Source organism: Corvus kubaryi, unplaced genomic scaffold (assembly GCF_017639235.1).
Source record: "Corvus kubaryi isolate FWS band 111438036 unplaced genomic scaffold, C.kubaryi_AGA036_p1.0 74, whole genome shotgun sequence".
Taxonomy (NCBI): domain Eukaryota; kingdom Metazoa; phylum Chordata; class Aves; order Passeriformes; family Corvidae; genus Corvus; species Corvus kubaryi.
The window spans coordinates 5,995,500-6,011,282 of record NW_024582061.1 but is presented as its reverse complement, the minus strand read 5'-3'; positions in this window follow the sequence as shown (position 1 = coordinate 6,011,282).

The following is a 15,783-nucleotide window of genomic DNA, read 5'->3' as shown; positions in this document are numbered from 1 at the left end:
TGGGGAGGCCCTGGCACAGGTTGCCCAGAGAAGCTGTGGCTGCCCCATCCCTGGAAGTGTCCAAGGCCAGGCTGGATGGGGCTCTGAGCAAGCTGGGATAATGAAAGGTGTCCCTGCCCATGGCAGGGGTTGGAACTGGATGATCCTTGAGGTGCCTTCCAACCCAACCTATGCTATAATTCTATGATTCTGTCAGTGCTAGCTCATGGGGAGGGCGCTGAAACAACAATAACAAGCCATGTACATCACAGCCAATTTTTAACGATTTTTGGTAAATAAATTCAGTACTTTGTTGCACCCCAAAGGTTTTCCCTTAGACCAAACCCATTCCCCAAAATACAACATCTGAAAGAGCTGAGGGATCTCCTTCCCAAAGAACAATGGTTTCCCACCCAGGCTGTGTATGGCTTTCACTTCAGGACAGCTCAGAAAGTGGATTCAGTGAGTCCCTCTTTTTATTCCCAGCCGGGTATTAACCCCGCAGCTGAAGCAGGGTGTTCTCAGGTCAGGGCTCCACCACCGACGCTCCTGGCACAGTTGTGTCAGTCAGGGCTGTGATGAGATAAGGATCCTCTGAAAGCAGAGCTGTGCCAGCAAAAGCACCTTGTGCAGATGGAGGTATAAGCAGAGAAAACAGCGCTTTTGTCCTGGGAGCTTCTTTCACGTGAGGGAGCTGGAATCCGCTCTCTCAGCAGCAGCAGCAGCAGCAGCAGCAGCAGCAGCAGCAGCAGCAGCACAGTTTTACTGCTAGAAGCCATTATCTTTGAAATGTTTGCTCTTCTGACCAACTATTGTAGCTGGGCTGTCAAAGCTGTCCTGGCTTTCTACCTGAAGTATCCTGATTGTTAAATACTCAACAGAGCAAACTGTTTTAGCCTTGAGCTTTGGCATGACATCATGTTCAGTCCTGGAACAATGCACTGCACAAGCAATTTCTATCTGTCAAATCCATAACTGAACCTTTCTCCTCATGTTTAAATTCCCCTCCAATCCCTTCCTAAAAAGGAGAGGAGAGATTCAGTGCCCAAAGGATTCGTAATCCACAGCAGCTGAAGTACAAAATGCTCCCAAACCATACCCCCCAAACAGTCAAACTCCTGACCTTGGCTGTCCCATCGCTGGCTCTTCCCACAGTGTTTGAGAACACCAAGAAAAGCACACTGAACCTGCTGCTGAACTGATGGAAGAGATGCTGTCCTGTCTTGGCTCTGCTGCAAAGTTTCTGGTCTAAAGTTTCTCTGTCCTGGAGTTTCTGGTTTAAAGCCCCCAAAAAGCACAAGGCCGTTTAAGAAATGACCAATCTGCCCCAGCGCTTGGGATTCTTTCAGGTGCCCGGTTTCAGGTGATCAGTCTTGTGTGTTTCATCTGGAACCTTGTGTAATAGGCCCCTGAAAATCAAGAAAAAGCAAACTCTACTTCCTTTTTGAGTGGACAAGGAAGCTTTCCATAAAATTTCACATACCCAAGAGGGGGAAAAAGGAATTAGCTGCAGAAACCTGTCCAGCATGAATACTGAGGTGAACCTCAGAGATGTGTCAGCGTGGACCTGGAAATCACAGAGAGCAGTATTACAAATCAGAAGATGCTGTGTATTTTATGTAAAATGTGAGCAAGAGAAAACCTCCTGATGTGAGCAGGAATCACCTCAGGCTCACCCGGGGCAATCCATACCATGGCAGTAGCACAGCTGCTTGAAAAGATTGGGTGTTCCAGACCATTGTCTTCCCATTGCTCTGAATCACTGCTGTCATTAAAAGCAGGAAAGGAAAGGTTACACTTCGAGAAAGTTTTACATTCTTAAATTTCTGCAGGCCTACCAACCTTTTTTTTTTCCCTCTCCCTGGAGGTTTCACACTCACTAATTTAGATATAAGTGCACCTTAACTGGGCTGAAATCCTCATTAGGTTCACGTTCATGTACTTGTTACAGCATTCTCTCAATTTCAGTATCAGCAGATAATTGTTGCTTACACTCAGGAAAGGCTTTCTGATATAGTCAGAGCTTGATGGAGCTGAAGAGAAGCCCTTTGGGTACTCAAAGTGTTCAACTTCAAATATGGGACAAAAGGTTCACCAGAGGAGTCAGGAACTGGCATAGAGGTGCCAGCAATAACTTTTCCTGGTAGCCCCCGCACTGGAATGTCCCAGATAAGCACCTCTCTACTGAAATGCACACACGTGGCTGGCACAGCAAGGCACATACCCGAGTCTGTGAAGCAGTGCAAAGTGTTATCAGAGCAAAGCAGGCATCCTGGAGGCAGCAGGACATAACAACCCTACCAGAAACTCCCTTTGTAGCATCTGCCTAATCTGGAGGACGCTTTCCTTCTAGCCACAGCCAAACTCATCCCTTGCACAACTCACACTGTTAATCATGGCTGACCTCACTGCCACCCTTCATCCATGCCTGGCTGCTGATGGCATCCTACACCTAAGCTTTGCTCCCCAACCACCAGGCTCTCACTTTCCACTTCCCACTAATTCTGAGCACATATTGCTTTCATTCCTTCCAAAATGACTTTCACATCCCAATTGCCTGGGGAATTGCGTGAATACTTTCCTTAAATTTTCCTCAAGTTTCTCAGATACCCAAGCACATCTCCTGGTTTGTTCTTGGCATCAAGTTGTAGCTGTTCATGAAGAACCACCCGAAGTGCTGCTCAAGGCAGTCTTTTCACAGTCCTGACAGAACCAGGCTGACAGGCGCTCCCCAGATCCCTCCAGCACTGGGACAGCTATAAAGCACCTTTCCGGAGAGAATCTCAAACAGTGCGAATACCAGGGCGGGGCTGTGATGCCGCAGAGCAGCCGAAGGGTTCACCCCCGCCGTGCATCCCCCGCAGGAGCAGCCGTGCAGCGGTGCCAGCCCCGCTCGCTGAGCGCGGATGTCGCTGCCCGGCACGCTGCGACACAACCGCAGCCTCTCAGCGCAGCCGGCACAATGAGGCAGTGTCAGAGCCGGCTCGGCCAGTCAGGCCCTGGGCTCAGCCTTTAAGTGGCCTTCGGGAGCGGAAAACAACGCGCTTCAGACATTCCTGAAATATTCGGGCTGAGAGGCCGCCGAGGAAGGCGACAGCATCCTGCCCAGACGGGAGCAGGAACTGCGTTTGCTTCCCATCTCCAAGAGATGCGTTCACAGCGTTTGTTCCTGGACTGACCTCTCTGGAAATGCCTTTTGCTGGTGACTCACCGAGGTGGGAAGCCAGAGCAGGCTCCCACCGGCTGAGTCAATCAGGTGGCAGGACCCAAGCAAGTTAATCACTTGAGATTACTGCAGTCTTCTGCTCTGGAGAGACAAGAAGTGATAAGGAAAGTCTTAGGGACTGACTGGAGCAGTCACTGAGCTGTCTCACTGTATCAGCACAGTACTTGTCCTGCTCCAAGCAAAGTGACAGACAGCCAGAAATCAGAGATTACTTTGTCCTGAAAGAAGGGAGAAACATGGAAAATACAGCTCCAAGATAGTCAAAGAGACGTTGATCATCAATTTAGGTACTATTGGTTTTGATCTCCCTCTCTCTTCTCCCTCTCCATGGATTTTATGCCTTAGGAATGTGGAGAATAAAGCTTTCATTCATGAAAGATACCTATTTTTTAGGTTAGGAAAGACATCAAAATGATCTTTATTCTCCACTTCACTTGCAAGCCCTGTCTTTTTGTGTTAAGGATAAGTAGAAGAAGAAACAAAGGGATTTTGTTTAAGTGGGGAGTAAGTAATGTCTGAGTAAGTGTGGCTGACAGGAATAGTTTATAAATAGAACTTCACTAAACCTATAAAATTAAAATATTTACATTATATACCTAAAACAAACGATTTGAGGACCATCCATGAGACAAACAAGGGGATAAAAACTATAATCACCCTTCAGCATTCCTGCCAGAAGGTGTGCAGAATGGACTGAATTTCAGTTGTCTGCTGGTGAATTGGAGGAATAGTTGCCTCTTCCCATTGCAAAAGTGCCTGAATATCTCACTGGAGTCATTACACAATTGAAATCTGGATGTCACAGACTGGTTTGGGTCGGAAGAGACCTCAAAGCCCTTCCACTTCCAACCCCCTGCCATGGGCAGGGACACCTTCCACTATCCCAGCTTGCTCAGAGCCCCATCCAGCCTGGCCTTGAACACTGACAGGGATGGGGCAGCCACAGCTTCTCTGGGCAACCTGTGCCAGGGCCTCCCCACCCTCACAGGGAGCAATCTCTTCAACCTTCTCAGATTGTACTTATTCAACAATGTCCCTTTTAAAGCTGGTCAAGCATTTTAACTTCCATCCCTGACAAAGCGTTGATTTTAACATTTTGAGAGAAACAGAGCAATGCATTTGGGATTGAAGAGATGGATATTTAGGATTTTCATGAAAGCAAATATTCCAAGAACAGCAGCTAAGCAAAATAATATGAAAATCACAATGTAAACATCAAGCTATTCCATGGCAATGTTCATGTGTTCATCCACGGATTAGCCTGGAAAAGGTGGTGGAGACCAAGGGAGGAGGTGAAGGCTGGGACAAAGAGCACAGGAGTTCTGCCAGGCTGCAGGGTTGCTCTGTCTGGTTCAGCTGTACCTTCTGCATCCATTTTATGTGTCCTGCTGCCACTGCAGTTCCTGCACAGGGCCAAGAACAGCCTGTATGCAACACACGTTGCAGGAGGGAACAGGGCTGTGAGTGATAAAAGGTCAAACACGTGCAGCAGATAAAACAAGGCACAGAAAGCAGGTGAGCACAGCATAAGGGCAGATAATCAAACGTGCATCTCAGATGAGATTAATGACATCCCGAGTCTGACCTTGCTGAGGATGGGAGCCACACCTCCTCTGGCAGCTCGGCTTCACGGCAATACCTGCGGCGGTCACGTCTGCTTGGCTAAATGCCTCCTGCCTTTTACAAGCCCTATCAGCTCATTAATGCCCAATTTGCTAATGCACAGGCACGAGGGATCCTGCACCAGCAGTCCTGTCGTGTTTTGTCTTCGTGCCAAAAACTCCTGAGAACATCTTTAAAGAGCCAGCTCTTCTCTAACTCAGGTAAGAGTGCACCAAGCAGGTTTCACCAAGGCCTCCGGGAGCAGAAGGTCTGCTTCAGTTTCAGAGAACAGCTGTGTCCATCTCCTAGAAAAGCGTCTTTGGTTCCTAAAAGAGTTGTTTTCTCTTACAAAGGCTCTTTAAAGAAGTTTCAAATGTAAGTGATCAAAGTCATTGCTGCGGATATTTTTTCTAATCCTGGGTTCTGGAAAGAACTATTTCAGCATTTCCAAATAATTTAGTCACCACTTCCCCTTTCTCAGATTACTTTTTGTGTACTTACATACAGCACTGCTATATTTGTATCCAAACCACCTGAAAACTAAAAAAAATAAAAGGCAGGAAATTCAGATATGAGGCCTTTAATTTATACACAAAACACCTGCAGTGGACATTAAAAGATGTTTCAGTCCATCTCAGGCATCCGAGGAATGATGTTTTCACATTTAAGATAAAACAGAAGTCAGAAGTAACCATTATCTTCTGGCAAGTGTTTTTCAAACACAAAAGTCCCCCTTAATGTTTGGGAATCAGGGCTTTAGACTGGATGGTCTTTAAAAATCTTGTTTTCTTTAAAAGTTTGTATCTATACTTTTACATATACATAAGTAAACACTTAAGCTGGATTCATTAATAATTCAGTAGCCTATTTAAGATGTAAGCTTATTTTAAATAAAGTGTGAAATTCTTACTCTGAGTATTAAAACATAAGTTTAATATATATTTTTAAAATTAAATAAAATTCAAGGTGAAAATCACAAACATTTGCTACTAAAGTTTTAAAGAATATAAAATCAACCCAGTGGATGGAATCTGAACATCTGGAACAAGAATTGGCTGAAGTGAACCAGCTTTTGATAAAAGGCATTTTTCTACATGTGCAGAAAGGATATTGGAGCTGAACAAGCTGAATAATCTGAAACAGAAATAGCAATAAGTTAAAAGCTGAGAAACTGGGGACTACCCACCAAAAGCTTGTGTTCCTGGCTGAACTGTGAATAAAAGCAGGGAATGGAAGTGCCACTTCTCTTCAGGATTACATTTTGAGAGATACTGACCAGCAGCAAGCACTTTGATTCACCAGCTGTAAATGATCTAAATCAGTTTTATGAAAAAATATACAGTGATGAGATTTGCATGGGTTCTTCTGTGGACAGCACACCTGTAATGGACTGCCAGGTTAGTTAGATGTAGTAAATAAATAAACATGTGATACATGGGCATGTCCCTGCAGGGGATAAACTGAGCTTCCCCTCTCCTGCAAACACAGGAGATCATGGGAATGTTCCACTAACACAGGACAAACTATGTGGCATTTCTTATGATAAAGTATGACAGAAAAAGGATTTAAAAGCCACAGGCCTTTCCTGTCCCCCATTGTCACTCAGCCCACAGAATCCCCCCGGGCTGCAGCACTCAGTGTCAGCCCCCAGTGAGCTACCAAAGCTGCATTAAGTGTGTGGGGGGGGGTATTTTTAAATTCAACGTGTCATATTTTGCATGTTGGAAGACATTAAGGCAAGCTGCCCTCCTACTTCCCATGGAAATTATGCAGCTGATTGCTCCTGCATTAACAAGCTGGGAGACACACATCAAAGAAGAGCTGGGAGACTGGCACAGGCCCCCAGTGATTACAACCAAAATGAGTTTCAGGCAGTTTCAAAACATTTGTCTCATCCAACCCAAAGGTAGCCACGGCATTCCCAAACAGAGGGTGTCAGAAGTGAGTTCTTGCTCTGCTCAGAGCTCACATCCTCTTCTCTACCCCAGGTCTCAGGACTGACTCAACCTGGAATTTACTTTCCTTGGGAAGGCAGCTGGCACAAGTACTGTGCAGGCCTGCCAGCAGCTTTTGGAGTGTCACAGGGGGAAGCAGTCTCTGTAAATAATGATCTGAGCTTCCAGCATCAATACAGTGTTATAGTGAAATGGCTGAACGAGACTCCACAGGCTATTCCTGTGGGGAGGATGGGAATGAGAGGAGGGAGCCTGGGAGGGAAGCCAGCAGCAGGGACAAGCACAGCACACTTCCAGACTGGGAGGGGTTGTGCTCACACGCACCTCAGATGGACACACGCCCTTTCTAGGGACTCCAGCACTGTGGGAAAAGTTGGTTTACATGTCCTGATGTCCCTCACAATGCCTGGCCAGGGGCAGCAGCTCCTCCAGTAGGGCAGGATAAGGAGAGGGATTGAGCACACAAAGATAATGTGACTTTGAACAAAACCCAGAAACAAATCTCAGGAAGAAGAGATGCCATGAGACAAAATGGCAACCTCCAGTCATATTATGCTTGTCTTTCCCCTCCATCCCTTGTTGTAACCTGTTGTAGGTATTTGTCTTAGGTTTGAAACCTACACAAGCAGCTTCTGAAGGCAAGAGCCTCCAGCTGCAGGACACCAGAGTGCCTCTGTCTTGGTGAGGTAACTACTGTGCTGGTGCAGAAGGAACAAGAACATCTCAGCTGAAATTTCCATCTGCACTCTGTTCGGTGAGGGCTGGTATCATTTATTTGTTGGTGCCCTGCAGCAGATCTGCCTCTCTGCTTGAATGCTCCCACTTCACAAAAAAAGCCCCTCCAGCTCTCTAGACCAGCTCTGTAGCTGGCAGGAGGGGGAAATGTCAAACTAGCACAGAACGGTATTTAAAGAGAAGCATTACCCGGCAGAGCAGGCAGGTCTGCAGGGGATGTTTCTGAACCGGAGCTAGGACAAACTCTGGAATAACATTTCCCTGCATGTGCACCGGTGCCCTCACTGGGGATTTACCTGTCTCTGTGGCCATCCCTGCCTGTCAGTTAAACCAGAGATTCCCCGTGGTGACAATACCAGGCCAGGTGCTGAGGAAGACAATGCCACTGCTGTGATTCTCTGTGGCTCTGCAAGCTGGGGAGCAGGTGCAGCACCCAGGGACGATCTCCCTCTGAGACATTTGGGTTCCTTGCACATTCCCAGCCTCTGCTACACGCACCATGGTGAATCTTCTGCTCCCACCAACCTTTTGCTATTCAGGACCACCATCTAGCCTAATCTGAGCTCTGCCCGGTGGGAATGTTCTGGAGGACTCTTTCAAGGGCAGCACTGCTCAGCTCAGTGACTGGCTGTAAACAAGGCACTGGAAGTCCTGACTTCAGGAATCTCATTTAATAAAAACTGGGATTATTTTAAAGACTCGTGTAATCCGAGATATATCTTGCAGTAGCTGTCTGGACAGTAATAGCTGATGAGAAAGAATGGAGAAGAGACAACTGAGATGGGATATTACCAGTATGTCAAAATATTTTAAGGATGTGTGTCAAGAAGAGGGGAACAGGCTCTTTTCAGTGGTGCTCAGTGACAAGACAAGGGGCAATGGGCACAAACTGGAACACAGAAAGTTCCATTTGAACATGAGGAAAAATTCTTTACTGTGAGGGTGATGGAGCACTGGAAAAGGCGGCCCAGAGAGGGTGTGGAATCTCCTTCTCTAGAGATTCAAAACTCACCTGGATGTGATCCTGTGTAACCTGCTCCAGGTGAACCTGCTTGGGCAGAGGCCTTGGACTGGGTGGTCTCCAGAGGTCCCTTCCAGCTCCATCCGTTCTGTGATCATCAAGGCCAGGAGCAAAATAGAGGTTAGCTCCATCCCACTGAGATAAATGTGTAGAATCAGGTATTTCTACATACAACCTTCTCCTAGAGATTCAAACCTCTCTCAGCCTGAGGGAATAACATCAATTTACACTTTACACTGCAGGGTACGTGCTAAAATCACCCAAGGGAACACTTACAAGTACAAGCCCAGCAATGCCCCAGGTACACCTGCAAGAAGGGCACTTTGGCCACACAATTCTGTGTAGTGGGACACTAAAGCCTCTGTGTTCTGTACTAATGTGGGGGGATAGCTGCCATTGGCACTCTGCTGCACTGCAGAATTACATCTTCTGTGCATCACTACTTGGGGATGAATACTCAGCTATAGAGAAGACAGCTGGGTGGGCTATTGTGAGACAGGAAATCCTATAGTTAGCACAAAGCTCATCTCCACGTGCCGTTTTCTCCATAAACCTTCAAAAGTCAAGTCCCAGTAAGAAGTCAGACTCACTGTCAGTCTGATGAGATTTAAATATAAACAGCGATTGATGTAACAGCAGTGCAGGGCCAATGTGTGCACAAGTTCTTATTTTCTTCAGACGATCACAGATCAGCTCCATATGCTGGTTTTCTAGTCAGCAGCTGTGTCCCAGCTATTGATTAAATTTTAATTAATCAAGCTGAAAAAGCATGCTGCTGCAAGTTCAGCTTCTCAGACCCAAGTTTGGTTCATCGTGCTTATTTCGCTTTTCAGGAAGAACTTCCAACAAAATCATCACTGTGAGGCTGCAGCAGCATTCCTTGTCAGGCAAGGAGAGCCAGCAGCAGGAGACAACTGACTTCTCCAGGCCTTGAAGTCGAGCCACTCCAATGTTCTCTGATACTCCTCGTTATTGTTTTATCCTAGGGGTACACCAATTCATTAGCAAATTGGCAAGAACTTTCCATCCCACATCTGAGCAGCAGTACAAGGTGTAATGCTGATTTCCTTATGGCATTAACTGTCTGCCCTGTACATTGCTCAGAAATGCAGCCTCAGCTTGACAGTAATTACATTTGGCAATTATTAACTCTCCATCTGTGCAGCCTCCCCAAGTAGGAGAAGCCTTCCCTCAGCTTTGAGAACTTTATGATTGTTCTGACTGTAACACTGAAGTGATTCTTCTCAAGGCCTTTGAAGTGTGGAGTGCTTTGGGCTGTGTTTTCACAGGTGGGAAACAGAGACAACGGAACGAAGTGAAGTCCAAAGGTCACCCAGGATGCGAAGCTGAAACATTAAACACAGAGATCCCAACACCAGGCTCGTTATTTAAAATGCACAATGGCTGAACTCAGTATCCTTGCATATGTGATGGAAGGCAGAATAAAAATAGCAGTGGAAAGAGCTCCCTCCTATTTTCCTTTTCTTTTGTGGGTTTACAAAAGCATCCGCACCAACACCCATCCTTGAATGCAAAGTGTGCCTAAGGAGCCTGCTCCAGCTCCCTGTGAGGCTGAGGAACAGCTCTCAGTAGCTGTTGTGAGGCAAATGGTGTTGTAGATACTGATGTTAAAGCACTGAAGTTCATCTATCTCCCCAGTCACTGCCAAGAAGCAAAGCTACTGCGGTCAGAACAGTTCACTCACACCCCATACCCAAAACCATGGGATTTTATGAGCAATAGAGCTTTGCATGGTTGGTGGTTTCAGCCTTACCATGCCAATGAAAAGAGCAAATAGGTTTTTGATGTTAGCTCCAGGGTCCTGAGTGGCTTTCAAACAAAAATCTGAGGAGTCCCAGTCCCAAGAGTTTTCCTAGCTTGTTTTGTCTCAGCTCAGCATGTTTCTTTCCTGCCTGCTCTCAGAAGCATGGGTGGCGGGGATCACCCTTTACCTGGAGAGTCTCAGAACCAAGAATTACAAATTAGTCCTCGGCACAGCACCCTTTGGCTACCAACCTGCTGCACAAGTGAGGATCCAAACCAGGTTATTTCAGCATTAGTATCAGATTAAGAAGCAAAGACCTCCTTTTCCCAAACTCTAGGTAAACCCCACATCACTGGCATTCCATGAGCTCCAAACACCCATGCTACCTTAGCAGGGTTTCAGATTTGATGCCCTAATTCCTATTCTCAGCATTAAATTCATTTAAGTGATGTAATTCTGCCACAGCACTGACAAATCACCCCAAACGAAAAGCCAGATAATGAGATCTTGCAGATTAAGTCAGTCCCACTCCAAGTTTCTCATTATGAAGACTAAGTAGAAACCTATTGGAATCCTCCTTATTTCAGAAGGCAGATGAGGTGAGACACCATGCAGTGAGCCTGGGGGTAGCACAACACTCAGGCATGAGTGGCAGCCTTGTTGAGTTTGTGTCTGCTTTAATTTGGACTCATCTTTACACCAAGACTTGCTGCGTATGGAGTAACACAGGTACGTGCAAGCAATTAGAGAGCGGATATTTCTCAAGTGTGAGAGGGTCAGGCCCTCACTTCTCGTGGAATTGTGGCCAGAGGCAGCATCTCCCTCCATTAAACACTGAAAACACAAGCCAAGGGAGAGTCCTAAACTCACTCCTTTCCCACAGGGAGGCTTGAGGAATGCGTGGAGCAATCCCAGCTGGGCGACTCAAATCCCCACGGACCATTAGTCTGGATTTCCCTCACAATTCAGTGTACATAAAGATCTCACCTATTTGGGAAAAGCCACCAACTTCAGCAGCCAGCGATCCACCTTCATCCTGTGGAGAGCCTCCTTCCTCCTCATGAACAGGAGTGTGCTCCCTTCCTCAGTCTCCTTGTGGCCCCAGGAATCTTTCCCTTATTCCTACACTTGGTGACACTTTCAACAGGCAAGGCTAGAAGACATTTTCATTTTGGTCTGTGGGCTTTGGGAAAGTAAATTAATCACTAAAAATGCACAGCAATCATAGGAATGGCTGTGACAATGAGAACCAATAGGCCAAGTTAAAAATCTGGAAGTGGTATCCCAAGTTTACAGAAGGGGAGTCACATCTGCTCAGTAAAGTTTGCAGCTATTTCTCTGTGGCTTTGCTTAAGCTAAACGATGGCTGAATCCACATGTTTAGTTTATCCTGGCTTTGCTTTTCAGCCAAGTTTCCTATTTCCGTAGGAGAAGCTCTGCTCAGCTCACCATTAATATTTGTCCTGGAATTTCAGCAAAAGGCCCTTGAACTCCCAAGTGCTGTCTCTGATGCAGAAAGAACTCAGCAATTTATTAGTGTTTACACATTCTTAAGAAAAGGTTACTAACATTTTCCTAATGTTAATGATTCTGTGTGTTTCTTGGAGAAATATTTCAGCTAAAATTGTTGCATTAAAAATCAAAGTAGGTTTGAAATTGAGGTGCAGATCACTTCTATTTAACTATAATTTTACAAATATCTCAATATAGTTAAGACATTGTAAACATTTGCTAAAAAGTGATCAATTATTTTTGCCTGTGGCTCCACCTCTTTTTCTTATCTTTTTTTTACTTTCAGTGCAGAATTACTGTGCTGCCATGAGTTTCCACTTAACCACCAACTAAAGCAGCAATTTAATTGTGGAGTTTAATTCTACCTTGTACACTCCAAGTGCAAATATTTATTTAAACATGGGGATAATTCTAAACAGAGCTAGTCCAGAATAAAAGCTACTTACGTTAAAATATCTGCCAGATTAAGCTTCTAGGCAATGTTTACACCATCCTGAGAGTGCTGTGTGGAGAATCCTAAACTGGATCTGGAGGTAGGTGGTGGAAGAGAAGCCAATTAGGTTGGTCTGGTGGGCTTTGCCCCTGTAACTGGATTATTGCCGGGATTCACTGGTGTGCTGATGGTGCCGTACTGTGCTAGACACAAACAGCCTGGTTTGAACCAGCCCTGGGCTTTCTCAAGACACTGCTGCACAGCATTATCACATCATTAGTGGCATCAGGGACCCTTCTGCAAGGAAATGCTCCATCATTAAAAAAAATAACAGCATCCTTCCATTCACAGCAGGTAACTTTTAAGCACTTGTTTATAAAAAATACTGGGTTTACCATTTCCAGCTCTATGAAATAAACCATGTGAAACGCGAACTAATTTCATTGTTTTGACACAAACTTCTTGTCCAAATGCTGGTTTTGAATCTGACTTCTTCTCTGGGCCATTACCTGGGGCACTAACCATGAGTGCAGTGTGCGAGCATTGCTGCATTTTTTTTTTGCTTCTTCATTATTAACAGCTGTACATGACTTTAATCTCTCAGTTCCTCAGAAGCTCAACATTTAGAAAGTTCGGATTATTAAGAGATGCATTACTGTGCCTACAAGTGACAAAGCAAGTTCTGTTACAATGATCTCATCTGCAGCCTGTGTGAATTAAATAGATATTGATTTATATATCTAAATGCCTATAAATCTGTGCAATGATAACTGCAGAGGAACAACAAGGGAAAAAATACAGCCTGTCTGCAGAGAGGATTTATACCCAGCCCATTTTTCTACCTTGAACTTCAGTTTTAACAGCTACCTTGCAATTATTCTTAATATTGACCTTGGCCACACTGAAGGCAGAGATTCTCACAGACTGCAGTGGGGTCAAGTTTGCACTCAATTTTTGTTAGTATAAATCAACTACAATGTTAAAGCCCACTTGGGACATACTAAAAATCCTGTAAATTCTGATCTGCATTCTCAGTGAAACTCAGCTTTCAGAAGAAACAAAAGCTCATCCTCCATTTGAATTTGAAGGGTTGGAAGACGTTTCCCAGGTTGTTTAATGACAAGGAAGTGTGTAATTGTTCATTGGTGTACACAAGATTAAACTGGGGATTTCACAGAATTACAGATAACGGTGCCATAAAATCCTTGGCCCATCAGCAACCAAATGAAATTATCTATGAAGGCCTGGGGAAAAAGAATCTGGCCATCCCACACCCACATCTGTAACCTATTCTTAGGGCTGTTTCTTAGAACTATAGAAGCATTTGGGTTAGAAAAGACCTTCAAGATCACCGAGTCCAACTGTAGACCTAACTCTGCCAAGTGCATCATGTGCCTAAGTGCCACTCCAGAAACATCTAATGGACTGGTTTAGGACTACTGGAACATGTTAGAAGTTCTGTCCTATGAAAAGCATCCTACCATGAGACTGAAATGTCTGAATTTTTAAAGACTTGTCCCGTATGAGAATCACAGAATGGCTTGAGTTGGACAGGACCTCGAAGTTCATCCAGGGCCAGTCCTCTGCCATAGGCAGGGACACCTTCCACTGTCCCAGGTTGCTCAGAGCCCCATCCAGCCTGGCCTTGGACATTTCCAGGGATGGGGCAGCCACAGCAGTTGTGTAGTAGACTAAGCAGGAAAATAATCCCCTTGGAAATATCTTCCCCTCCAGCTGCTGTCAGGAATCCTCTTCAAAGGTTTCAAAAGTTATGAACCCTTATAACCAAATCTGAAACACCAGAAAAGTGCCCATGATGAAAAAGTTTACCAGAATCAGTAAATATTTGGTTTAAATGCAACAAAGATGGAGAGAGAGAGAAGAACAATCCACCCCCTTTTGCTTTATCCCAAAGGAGCTGAGGGAGCAACATGTCACACATTCATACAAGTATCTTGCTTGCAGCATGGGATAGAATTATATTTTAGATTATTTATATAAGTAGTTGTCCTGACTTTCTGCCACCCCCACACACTTTTATTTTGGTGACAAATGTATTTTTCTTGCAGCTGCATCTGGAGTTTCATTCCATTTGATCTTTGTGTTTATCTGCAAGCTCCCACAACATGGGAGTGTTTCCCATGGCTCTTTACCAAAGCAACTGTAAGAATCCTGCAATAATGACCTTTGATTTCTGAGATACAAAACACGTGTCTTTATACTGGAAACTTCACATTCCTTACAGAACTTGGATATGAAATACAGAAAAATTACCACAGGAGACTAAATACATTGTTTTGGGTTTTTTTAAGACAATCTAGGAGCAGGCAGTAAATTACTGTAATAAACCACAAGTGAGACAGGCCTGAAAACTGTTGTGATTTAAAAAGTTCTAAAGCTGGGGGTTCATAAAGGAGCACTGTCATAAAGGCCTAAGTGGTCACAAGTAAGAGAGAGACAGAAGATAAGAAACAACTCTTTGCTGTCTCTTCCAGCCCCAGAAGCAGCAATCCATAAGTAAAACAGTAATCTGCAGATGAAACTACCAGGAGCCCAGAAGAGGAGAAGCAGCTCTTCCTGCAACAATTTCCTTAGGAGTCAGCCTGTGTCCATTGCTGCCCACAGCAGAATGGGCATCCTGAGCACCAGAGGGGCTGGAACACAAATTCCTTGGAGAATGAAGTGCAGGCAGCCCAGAGCTACTGTTCAGAGTAAATCTTTAGAAGCTGATTGTATCTTACTGAAAACAACACTAAGCTCACCTGCCTTTCTGTTTGTTAAAGGATTTATCACCTCTTCAATGATAATGAAAAAAGTATCTGACACTGGAAGTGCATTTGCAGATTAAAAAAAAAGTATTCTTAAAATTCTTAAAGACCTGGCAAATCAAATGTATATAAAGCACAAGGGAAGAGGAGGGGCAGACACTGATCTTTTCTCTCTGGTGACAAGACCCAGGGGACTGGAGATGTGCATATATCTGGAGGGGACAGAATGAGTATTTTGGGGGAAAAATAAGGAACTTGGTAACGAACAGGTAGGGAAAATTTTAGAGGCAAAACCTGACAAAATCTCTGTGGCAGAGAATGGACACTTTGAGGGAAAAATGAGGTGATGAGTAGGGGACATGTAGGGAAAGTTGTGGGAGTAAATCTTGAAAAAAGCTCCATGGTATTAAATAAATACTTTGAAGTATAAATGATGGAATTGGTGGAAAAATAGGGGTATTTTTTCTTTCTAGATTGTGGATAATTGGGGAGAATATTTGGGATAAAGAAGTGAAATGTACAAGGGAAGTTTCATGTTCCCAAGGGAATGCTTTAGGTATGTGCAGCTTCTGAACTGCACAAGTCAGGCTCCCACAGAAACCTTCCAAACCTGGAAGGGACAGGGCAGAAAATTCCAAGAGTGGTGTGGGAAGTGCTTTCTCCCAGGTCTGGACACCACTGAAGTTGAAATGACTTAAAAATATTCCTTGTTCCTCTCTTGTTCCCAGCTCAGGTCTAAGTTGGTGTTCCCTGAGTGGCTGCAGCTCCCTGGATGCGGAGGGAGGAG